Below are 12,503 nucleotides of genomic sequence, written 5' to 3'. Positions count from 1 at the left end.
AACCTCCAGAACTATGAACTAAATAAATATTTTTTTCCTTGTAAAGTTATTCAGCCTCAGATATTTCATTATAGTAATGGAAAAGTACTAATGCAGTGTTTTGGGATGAAAGTAACATTTGACTAAATAAAGTAGATTGCCTTCACCAGTGTGAGTGGGCCCCATCCAATCAATTAAAAGCTTGACTAGCACAAAAAGCTCACCTTCCTCCCAGGAAAAGGGAATTTCTTCTATTCCACTGCCTTTTTTTTTTTTTTTTTTGGTACCAGGAATTAAACTCAGGGGCACTTGACCACTGAGCCACATCCCCAGCCCATTTTTGTATTTTATTTAGAGATGGGGTCTTACTGAGATGTTTAGTGCCTCACCATTGCTGAAGCTGGCTATGAACTTGTGATCCTCTTGTCTCAGCCTCCCTAGTTGCTGGGATTACAGTGTGTGCCACTGTGTCCAGCTACTTCCCTGCCTTTCAGCTGGGTCATTGTTTTTTTTCCTGACTTCAAACTCAAACTGAAATACAACCAATTTCTGGTCCCAAGCCTACTGAAACTACAAAATTGGCTCTACTGGGCCTTCAGTTTGTTTCAGCCTCAATAAGTTTATGAGCCAGTTCCTTTATGATAAATTTGTCCTTCCTTCCTTCATCTCTATCTCTCTGTCTCTCTTTCTTCCCGCTTAATGTCCTGTTGGTTCTTTTTCTCTGGAGAATTCTGACTGATACACTACACAAAAAATCATTAACAGGTGAATGAACAATGGGATTCTCAGCAGTTAAAAAGAGACAAACTACTAAAACTTGCGGCAACCGAGATGAATCTTGAAAACAGTGAAAAAAGACAGAATTCATAGAATGATCCAAATGGTAAACACATGAAATTCTAAAACATACTGATCTACAGTGTCAGAAAGTAGATTAGTTATTGCCTGCGGTTGTTGGTAAGGGAGAATTGATGCGGAGAAGCACAAGGGAAATTTTGGGATGATGGAAATGTTCTTGATTGTGGCAATGGCTACATAACACATTTGGCAAAAATAATATAAGTATAGTGGATTGAAAAACATAAAAGAATTACCCAGACTTGGCAAGCGAATGAGTTTCTCTAATAGCATGTTCTTTGATGTTCCGATCTGTGTCACATGAGGTTCAGGTGGTGCTATGGTTTCATATGGTTTGTCTGCTCTGAAACTCATATTGAGATTTAATTCCCATTATGAGAGACTCAGAGGACATTTAGGAGGTGATTAAGGCCCTGCCCTTTGAAATAGATTAATTAGTTTATGTGATTAATGGATTAATGATTTAATGGGTTATCCTGAGAGTGAGTTTTCTATAAAAACCAGCTTAGCTAAGTCTCTTACACATTCCCTGTCTCTTGCTATGGGAAGCCCTGACTGGACTCAGGATTCTGCCTCCAAGATGGCCATTACTAGATGCAACACTTTGATCTTGGTGTAGGACTATGAGCCAAAATAAACCTCATTGTTTTTATAATTTATTCAGTTTATGGTATTTTAGTTATTAGAAACAGAAAACAGACGAATGCATGCCGAGACATGGTCCAGACAAAATTGGTCCCAGCCTACCTGAAGCAAGGAGGGGAAAGAATGAGTGGTCTTCAATATGTCCTCTTTCCAGTTTTAGGCATCAATACCAACAGTCTCTATCCTCCCCCCTCCCACCACTGCATAAAAGTATGGAACTGAGGTTAGAGGTGCTAAGTGGCTCACTCTGAAGGTGACAATGACAAGTCAGAGTTAAGGCTGGTATTAAGACTTGGGTATTATGATTTGGATCTGGAATGTCCCCCAAAAACTCATATATTGAAGGACTGGTCCCAGTGCAATATGTTCAGAGGTGGGAAAACCAGTCCATCACTTTTAAACTCCACCTCCCACAAAGTCTCAGAGCATGGACACAATGCAGTTAAATTCTTTTCCAGGATATAACAAGGGTGAACTTTAATCATTCCATGAGATCAAAACCTCATCAGCTTGGTCTTTATTGTTTATAGGTTAGAAGGAAGAGGACAGTCATGGAGAAAAGAAAGGAATGAAGAAGTTGAGGACGAAAGAGTAGCAGGACTTCTGGCTGCATGGCTGCTGGATCCATCTTTGAAGAAGACAGTTCTCGTAAAACTTGTTTGCAGCAAGGGAAAAGAGATAGAGATGGCAGGATTCACATTTCTATTCCAAGAATGAGTAGGAATATGTGTCCAAAGCAGTTCGGACAATTAAAAGGGTTTAACATCCGTACTAAGAATGATAATACTTTCTATGCCTGCATGTAATTTTTCTGACATCTAATAATTCAAAACAGAGAGAAGAATCATACTGAAGTAAAACAAAACAAAACAGAACAGAGAGTTGGCTATCTGAGAAGTGGCAGTGTCCAGTTTGAGGGACTACAGAAATGAAGATTGCCTCCCTTACTGCTTTTTGTGCTTGCTTTGGGGATGAGATAGGTAGAATAATGTCCCCTCCACCTCCAGAGATATCCAAATCCCAACCTGCAGAACTGTCAATATGTTGGGTTACTTAGCAAAGCAGTAATTAAGTAATTAATTACTTAATTAAGTGATTAAGGTCTTTGATCAACTGAAATTAAGATAGGAAGATTACCAGTGTGCACCCAAGGTAATCACAAATGTTCTTCAAAATGATAAAGGGAGGCAGGATAGGAGGTTGAATGTATAATATGAGAAGGGCTCAGCCAGCCATTGCAGGTTTTCAAGATGGAAGAAGGACCACATGTCAAGGAATCCAGTGGCTTCTAGGAGCAAGAAAATCAACGAAGTGGATGCTTCCCTTGTTGGGTGTGTGGGAGACTCTCCACTGAAGTTAAGTTTCCTTCTTGCCAGAACATCATGGAATCCCTTACCCCTCTCCCTCCTCTCTGAAGAGCACCAAATTCAAAATTTTTCTCAACTAATCCCCACTGGACACAGTGTCCGCTCACTGTTCCTGAGTCACCCTGCCAATCAGCACCCACCCCACGTCGCCCTTCTTAAGCCGAAGCTTGCAAGCTCCCAGCTCTCTGCCCTCTTCCTCTCTGCTCTCTGCCCTCTTCCTCTTCTTTCTCTCCCCTCTCTGCTCTCTTTCTCTTTCTCTTTCTCTCTGCCCTCCTCCTCCTCTCCTCTCTCTGCCTCTCCTTTCTTCCCCTTTGGGCAGCCCCCAATAAAATCTCTTGGTTGAATCTCTGTCTCGGGTGAGTCATTTGCCTTTCATTCCTAGAGTCTCCAGAAGGAACCAGCCCTGCAGACACTAAGCAGCCCAGTGAGACTCAGTATGGGCTTCTAACCTCTAGAACTGTAAGATATATATTTGTATTGTTTTGTGTCACCAAGTGTGTTAGTCTGCTTTCCATTAAGTGACAAAAGAGCTGAGATAATCAACCTTTAAGGAGGAAAGGCTTATTTTGGATCACAGTTTCAGAGGTTTCAACCCATGGTCAATTGGCTCCATTGCCTTTGGGCCTGTGATGAGGTAGCACATTATAGTAGGAGTGCATGGTAGAGAAAAGCTGCTCACCTGTGGCAACCAGGAAGCAAAGAGAAACAGACAGTAGGAAGTTGGGGTCCCAATATTCCCTTCAAGGGCATGAAACCAATGACCTAAGTGCCTTTCAGTAAGCCCCACCTCCTAAAGCTTCTACCACTTCCCAATAATGCCATGGGCTGGGGCCACACCTTTAAACATTTAGGTCTTTGGGGGACATTCAAGATCCAACCCATAGCACTAAATGTGTAGTGATTTGTAACAGCAGCAACAGAAAACTCATACAGATGACCATTCTGTCTTCCCCTGCCATTCCATTTCACTTTCTCTTTATTATGGTAGGACTATTGCCAAGCAACAGCTGGATATTCTAGTCACCACTTTTTTTTTTTTATAGGTGATTTGTTTATTTCTATGAACACTTGATTCTACAATACAGTTCACAGAATAAATAGAGGCACACAGTTATAATTTCCACCACAGTCTGCTGTTGAGGGAGATTCAGTGTGAGGATGGGAGCTGGGAGTGTGTCTGGGTCCTGCAGTAACTGGAGGCCTCATGATGAACTGTACAGGGATTCCACCTGCCAAAATCTGACCAAGGCCTGAAGATCAAGGCTCTTGGTGGGAGAGTCATAGCAAGCCAAATGCGAGGAACAGCCAATGCTTTTAATTCACCGCAGTCCCAGGGTGGGTGTGAGTCTACCTACACCCAGGGTGTAGGTGAGTCTGATCCACTACCTACAGGGAAATAACTGCCTTGATGCAGGCCTTCCCCAGCACTCAGTCCACTCCCCAGGAAGGCCTCGAGGCTGGATATATCTGCCCCTTAACCTGGAGTGAGTAACGAATACAACTTTCAAGGTTACTATTACATCAGTTTCTTTCTTGACTATGCCACAAAGGGATTCTGTCTGATAGACTCTAAGGACGGAGAGACACAAATGGAGATTGGATTATATGCCCTAACTCAGGTAAGGAACATGACTTGTAAAGTCAAGAAAGAAGAAAACAACACTCTTACCAGATCCTTCACAGGGGAAATAAGCAGACACAAAGACTAGTCTGATCAGACAAAGTGGGAGCCTGGAGCCAGGATTCAAACTGCACTGAATGAGGGGCTCATGTACAGAGAAGCTCTGGCCCGACTTTCACAGGGTCACTGTACTGTCTATCTTGTTCCTCATTTTGCCAGGGCAGCACACAGCATTGGCCCTAAGTGGGGGCTAGGGTCATGTGCCCCAAACATAGGCAGAATGAGGAGATTCTGAATCACTTGGCAGTAAATGGAGTGAAGGCCGCAGCCAGTCTGTACTGGGTAACCCCAGGTCTCAGGAAAGGACATGTTGACAAGTAAGAAAACACAGCTCCTGTCTTCAGCAAATAAGCATCAGGAAAAGACAGAACTGCTAACCACTGCAGGGTCTTTGGGCCAAAATCCTTAGCACTTTCTGTGATCAAATTGCTGATTGGCAGGTGACGGGGGCACATCACAGGCTTCGGCTCTGTGGTTATCCTCATCTCATCTGACATCTGGTTTATTCCGTTCATCTCAGGTGGTCATGGACTTTACTGACACTATTCCAGCTGTGCCCACTGCCCCATCAAGCAGTGAGTTTTCTGGCGGACTTGGAGGCACTCTGGCCCGCTGAACCACCGTAGAACACTTCTCCCACCATAGCAGCTTATTGTTCTTAAATAGACCTTTGTTGCCGGGTATTCCATGAGAACCATCAGGAAAAGTCAGCAGCCCAAAACCATCTACTCTGCCATTCTTAAATTCCCCCTCAAAGGTCATGTTGTCATGCCGAATGAAGACTCCGACGCCATTAAACTTGCCCTGGGCAAACTCCCCCTCATACCTTGAACCATCTGAAAAGGTCAGTACCCCAAAGCCATTAAAGAACCCATTCTCAAAATGACCCAGATAGGTGCCACCATCTGCAAACAGCAGTTGACCAAAACCATGCCTGCGGCCCTCCTTCCACTTGCCACGATATTCCTCCCCACTGGAGTAGGTGAAAGAACCTTTTGTCAGGGTCATGGTGACAGCTTACAGTAGAAAAAGATGAAACCTGGGTTTGCTCTCCAGCCCCGCTGGTTCTTCTGTTCACACAGTCTGTCATTCCCTCCAGACGCAGCCCCTCATGCTCTGACCACTAACCCGGGTGCTGCGCGCTCTCCCGAGACTCAACGAGTGGTCTAAACTCGAGTGCTGGGCTTGGTACCCTCCCCAGGCAGCCGCCCTCAGGTCAGGGCATCAGGATGAAGCCGCGCTGCCCAGCCCAGGTCATCTCCTTGGCTCCTCTGTCCCTACCTGGCTGACCATTCTCTCGCGGCCCCCTCTCACCGGTGCTGCCAGCCGAAAGGGGCTTGGCCTTTCGGGACTACTGTCACTTCGGCGGCTGAGACCTCTAGTCACCACTTTTGACCTTTTGCCACCTGTAGATTCTTAAAACCTGAGCAGTTCTGGACTCAGCTCTGACCCAAAGGCTTGTCTGCCATGGAGTAGATCCAGAGGTGCCACTCTGTCCAGATCGTAAGAGCCAACTTGGAGACAGTCTTATTAAAGAGATTGTGTCGACAGAGGGAGCCTGGCTTGTGGTGCTTGAAGGTCTTTAAGAAAAATAATGCACAAGCACAAATATAAAATTAAGAATAAAGATAAATATTTATTTGGAAATTAATTTAGTGAGGAGTGATAATGATTTAGGATGCCTCTGGTACTCCACCTGCAGGAAGGGAAGTGTGATTGGGTGCCGCAGTCTGGCTGGGCACAAATCAAGAGCCACTGAAGCAGGAACAAACTTTATTTCTGAACTCCACCAGCACACTTCACACACGCTCTGGGAACTCTCCCAAACTCTAGGCGGCTCCTCCAGGAACCACCAACTGGAAACCCCCCCTCCAGCACTTCCCCAACCAATGGGAACTCTCCGGAATCCCCGCCAGAACTCCAAAGTAGCAGGCCGAGGTGGACAGCAGGGGTCTAATATTACAATTGAATACACAGCTTAACATAACCATTATCATCTCAATGGCTTGCTGGCGTCACCTCTCAACCACTCCGTTCTGGCAAAAATGCCATGCGTCATTCTGACTGGGCTATGGCTCTCAGCAATTGGGGAGTCAAGTGAAAAATTTGAGCTGAACCCATTGCTGTTAAGTATTTTTATTTTTACTTTTTTGAAAAATTTTAAAAAAACATCTGACTGTTGAATATATTGCTACCGCCCCCTTGAAGGCCTGGAAAGAGCCCAGGTAAGTGAGATACTTGAAACTCAAGCTTATTAGCTTTCAGGTAAACCCTTCTATGAGAGGACAGAAGGGAAGTGGGTGGGAGGCAGAGGTACCATGGACATTGCCAATCATAATAGACAATCCTTTGGTGGGTAGAGTTGAAAAAAAACTTTCTCATATCTGTAAGTGACTCCTCAGTACCCACAGGTTTGGTTCCAGGAAACTCCCTCCCCATGACACCAAATTTTCAGGATGCTCAAGTCCCTTGTATCAAATAGTATAGTATTTATAGAACCTATGCACATCCTTCGGTATATGATAAATCATTTCTAGGTGACTTGTAAATGCTATGGATATAGTTGTTATATTGTATTGTTTGGGAAATAATGACAAGAAAAAAGTTTGTACATGTTTAGTATAGATGTAATTTTTGGAAGTGGGTTTTCAAGCAAAAACAAATTTAAGCAGGAGATGTGCAATGATAAAAATTCCATGTCAATGTGAATATCAACACATCTCTTCTTCAATAGGCCCAGAGCCCTGAGGTTGACTTTCTTAAGAATAGCCAATAGTGTTTGGAGTCTGTCACCCTGCTTACTTCTCTTGAAAATGGGGACATCATAACTTGGTTGAGCTGGAGGTTCAAGGTCCTATTTAGGTTGTAACAATATCCATGCACTAATCTCACACTCTTGTCCAACAGACACTCTCTCCAGACGACTCCTTGTCACTTAATTTTTTTTATTATCAATGTATCACTAGGACTCCTGGAGGCAAGGGGTTCTAAAGTATAACATCGAAGAATGAACATGGGTCTGGGGATGTAGCTCAGTGGTAGAGTACTCAGTACTACAAAAAAAAAAAGAAAAAAGAATGAACATTTCACCAGAAGGCCAGACCTTAGAGGGGGCAGCAAAGCACAAATCCCATGACACCAGTTGGCCTGGAGGTACATTTCCCTAGAGAGAGGCCACTGTAATTCCATTGCTTTGAGGACTCAGGCTCAAGGTTGTCAAGACTTTTGTCTTTCAAGAGTAGGGTAAATCTTTTTTTTTTCCTTTTTGTGATGCTGGGGATTGAACTCAGAGCCTTGTGCATTCGAGGCAAGCACTCTACCAACTGAGCCATACAAATAACCCAATCAATAAATGGGCCAAGGACCTGAACAGACACTTCTCAGAAGATGATATATAATCAATCAACAAATATATGAAAAAATGTTCATTATCGCTAGCAATTGGAGAAATGCAAATCAAAACTACTCTAAGATTTCATCTTACTCCAGTCAAAATGGCAGCTATTATGAAGACAAATAACAATAAGTGTTGGCGAGGAAGTGGGGAAAAAGGTACACTCATACACTGCTGGTGGGACTGCAAATTGGTGCAGCCAATATGGAAAGCAGTATGGAGATTTCTTGGAAAATTGGGAATGGAACCACCATTTGACCCAGCTGTCCCTCTTCTTGGTCTATACCCAAAGGATTTAAAAACAGCATATACAGGGACACAGCCACATCAATGTTTATAGCAGCACAATTCACAATAGCTAAACTGTGGAACCAACATAGATGCCCTTTAGTAGATGAATGGATAAAAAAATGTGGCATATATGCACAATAGAATATTACTCATCACTAAAAGAGAATAAAATCATGGCATTTGCAGGTAAATGAATGGAGTTAGAGAAGATAATGCTAAGCGAAATTAGCCAATCCCAAAAAACCAAATGCCAAATGTTTTCTCTGATATGAGGAGGCTGATTCATAGTGGTGTAGGGAGGGGGAGCATGGGAGGAATAGATAAACTCTAGGTAGGGCAGAGGTATGGGAGGGGAAGGGAGGGGGCATAGGGTTAGAAATGATGGTGGAATGTGATGGACATTATTATTCAAAGTACATGTATGAAGACACGAATTGGTGTGAATATACTGTGTATACAACCAGAGATATGAAAAATTGTGCTCTATACATGTAATAAGAATTGTAATGCATTCCGCTGTCATATATAAATTTAAAAAAAATTAATTAAAAAAATGAGTAGGGTAAATCCAGGGCTGGAGCTGTGGCTCAGTGGTAGAGTGCTTGCCTAGCATGTGAAGCACTGGGTTCGATTTTCAGCACTCCATATAAGTAAATAAAATAAAGGTCTATTGACAACTAAACAATATTAAAAAAAGAAAGAAAGAAAAAAATTTGCTCAAAAAAAAAGAGTTGGGTAAATTCTCAGACCTTGAGAAATCTGTGTTCTCTGGGGTCCTGGCAGCAATATTTCATTGAATTACTAAAGCAGAATTCAATAGAGAGATTTTTTTTTTTTCAGACAGGTATCCATATGTTACCCAGGCTCAGAGAGGTCATCTTAGGCATATAGCTGTCCTTTCCTTCCTTTCAGCAGTCACTTATGTTGATGGTGGCGGGGAAGCAATTGTGGTGCTGACAGAGCTGAGAGCTGTCTCTGGAATGGAGATCTCCACTAATATACAGGTAAGTACTCTGTTCTGAGGGGCATCCTACAGCTATGGCTAAGCCTTAGGAAGACTGCAATGCTGACCAACAACCCAACTTCTAACATAGTGCATCCCAGCAAGAACCACCCAGGGAAGCGCCTCCATTCTCATGAAAATGATATGGGATAATACATATTCATTATGATTGAAAGGCACTAAGTTTTAAGTAACTAGTTATGCAGCAATAGATAACCATAAACCATGGAAAAGTCAACATGGCATCAGAGGTAGACAATACCTGGAAGGGTACAAAGTGACCCTTTTCTTGGGAGATCAGGTTGATCAGGGAGTGGAAACAAGAAACCTCTTGGAACCAGATCAAGCAGATCCTTCTGTTGGAAGGAGTTCCGTTCCCTTCTCCAGGGCTTTGGTGTCATGCTCTCCTTTTTCCTTTGGTCAGAGGAGTCTCCAAAAGTGCTGAAGTCAACAGAATTGGCTTCCAGCTCCTCTAGCCTGGGAGCAGAGGTGGACTGAGATGGGCAAATCAGTTTAGTCCCAGAGAGCTTCTGGGGGCACCAGTTCCTGCCCTTCCCCCAGTTGTCTTCTCCTCCCCCACATGTCTGTTCCCCAGCTCTGGATCCACCACAAGGCCCCAGCCCCCAGTTTGGTGAGGAAGGGAGGAGGCAGGTCCAGGACAGTTGAAATTGTCAGGAGAGCGGCGGCTGCTCTATCTGCCAACATTTACCCCACTGACTTCATGTCTTTTAGCCCCATTCACGCTTCTTCCATTCTTGGGTGCAAAAAAACGTTTCTTTCAACTGGGTGCAGCTGCACACGGCTGTAATCCCAGAGGCTTGGGAGGCTGAGGCAGGAGGATCATGAGTTCAAAGCCAGCTTCAGCAAAAGTGAGGCACTAAGCAACTCAGTGAGACCCTTCTCTAAATAAAATACAAAATAGGGCTGGGGATGTGGCTCAGTGGTTGAGTGCTTCTGAGTTCAATCCCCAGTACCCCCCAAACAAACAAAACATTCCTTTCAAGTTTGCAGCAGCTTTGGGTATGGTTCAAAAGAACAGCTTGGTATATTTTCTGTTGGGGACACTACGGATGAGGTGGGTGAGAGTGACACAAATGGTTACTTCCATGGCTTCTCTGTAGAATCATTCACAAGGAAGAGTGTGTTATTGGGATATACGAGGTGAGAGTGATCTTTTTCTTGTGAGCTCAGGTTGACTAGGGAATGGAAAAAAGAAACTTCATGAACCAGACTGAGAGATTCCTCTGCTAGAAGGAGCTTGCCGCCTTATTTTGCTCATCTTTCACTTGGCTTCTGGGATATCACATTCTCTTGGTTTTCCTCTTAGATCATGACTGCTTCTTAGTTACCTTTGCTGGGTGGTCTTCATGGTAACCTTTGCGATGGCCCTCAGTGACCTTTTGGACCACATGCCCTAATGTAGCATCCTTCTGCATCAAATCAGGGTTACTTCTGTGAAATCCATAGAAAGGATACAGCAGATATAATGGTGAGTGGCTCTTAAGGCTAGGTCAAGAAAGGGTTTGCAGCCTTGTTCTCTTGGTTTGGTGCTTTAGGGAAAACCAGCTACATGTAGCCCTATGGAGATGCCTTCATGAAGGGGATCCAACCACTAACAGCCAGCACCAACTTGTTAGTCACAAAAGTGAGACACTTTTGGTGGCTGGCCCATGGTGGTGCCCAACCTGCAGGTGGAACCAGACTCACTAATCTTGCAGCTGCTCAGAGACCTGGAGGAGCTGGAAGTGAATGCCCGAGTGGAGAAGGGCTGGCTCTCGCTGGAAAAGGCTCGCTATGCAATAGGTGCCAAGTCAGTAGGGCCCTTGCAGTATGCCTCTCTCATGGAGTCCCAGGTCTGTATGTGTGTATGCTAGTAAGACCCTGGAAGGACTTCAGACATTCAGGGTGGTGAGAGTCGATGCCCAGACTCCAAAGGAGGTGGGGCCCTGTGAGTCAGCTTTTGCACAGGCAAAAGGGCCCTTACCCAAACTCCAGAGCCAGAGCTCTCTGCAGCCCCACAGGACCCCCGGACTGGTTTGGAATCCTGGTTCTTCGCAGTCCGTGGAGGCCGAAGCCAGCTCCCAGGAACTGACTGGGGTGAAAGCCAGCTCCCAAGCCCCAAGAGAAACTTAAGCACCTGGAGCCTGGGGCTGCCTGATGTGTGTCCATGGAGGTAGGAACTCAGCACAGCTGTTCATGGATTTGGCTGCCTTTTCTCAGGCATTCTTCCTTCACAATTAGCCCCTGTTTCAACCTCCCCTCCAGCTAATGCCCCCTCCTTAAAATGTCCTTGGTCTTCATGGTTTTGATTTTGTTAGGTGTGAAGTTCAAAGTTTTTAATCCTATATTCATAATATGAGCTATAAATATTTCTTCATACACTGAATAATACTGAAAGCCACTTTCTTTGGAACTACTTCTAGGCCCATGTTCTCATAGGACACCCTCTCCCAGGGGACAGGTACAAGGCTGTTTATGTTAAATGAACAATTAAACAGCCTCATAGATTAGCCAACTATAGTGCCATTCCTGGATGATGAAACACTGAACAAAGAGTGGCAGTGAAAGACAAAAGATAGGGCTTCAGGGTCACCAGATACACAAAACTGACTGGATAGAGGAAAAGATAATACATGGCCAATACAATATGATTACAATATGATTCCAGTCAATAAAAATAAAAACACCTACCTGGGTGTGATGTGTGCCCGCCTGTTGTCCCAATTACTCAGGAGGCTGAGGCAGGAGGATCACTTGAGGCCTTAAGTTTGAGACCAGCCTGGCAACATATTGAGATTCTGTCTCAAAGACAAAACAAACACCTGAGTAGGTGGGTAGCCCTTAGCAGGTTCTAAACCAGGAAGTAAAAAGAGGTTTGACCTTGATTTTCAAGGGATCTTTAGGAAGAGACTGACTGTTTCAAAAACCTGCCTTTATCTTACCAGGAGCGAGACAAAGACTTTCTACATTTGTTGAAGGGCCAGTTGTTTTTCCTGTTCAGAAACTCTTGTATTTCACTTTTCTACTGGGTGGTTTATCTTTTTAGCAATTTCTAGGGACTCTTTCTGCCGCCCCCGCCCCCCCGCCATTATCGAGGGGGGGAAATGCAATCCTTTGTTCATAATATGAAATTAAATATTTCTCCCCAGTTTGTCTTTTAACTTTGCTTCTAGTGGTTTTTTTTGAATTTTTATCTTTGTAGTTGTAGATGGACAGTATGCCTTTATTTTATTTGTTCATTTTTATGTGGTGATAAGGATTGAACCCAGTGCCTCACAGGTGGTA

At 44.0% G+C, this 12,503-nt stretch overlaps 2 pseudogenes; one reads left to right on the top strand and one right to left on the bottom strand.

Moving 5' to 3' along the window:
- Positions 1-5,098: 5,098 nt before the first annotated feature.
- On the bottom strand, positions 5,099-5,673 carry LOC107153773 (annotated as a pseudogene).
- A 5,215-nt stretch (positions 5,674-10,888) lies between these two features.
- Positions 10,889-11,310, top strand: LOC107153757 (annotated as a pseudogene).
- Positions 11,311-12,503: the final 1,193 nt, after the last annotated feature.

Source organism: Marmota marmota, unplaced genomic scaffold (assembly GCF_001458135.2).
Source record: "Marmota marmota marmota unplaced genomic scaffold, marMar, whole genome shotgun sequence".
Lineage (NCBI taxonomy): Eukaryota > Metazoa > Chordata > Mammalia > Rodentia > Sciuridae > Marmota > Marmota marmota.
The sequence above is the reverse complement of the archived record's forward strand: the minus strand, read 5'-3'. Positions and strand labels throughout refer to the sequence as shown.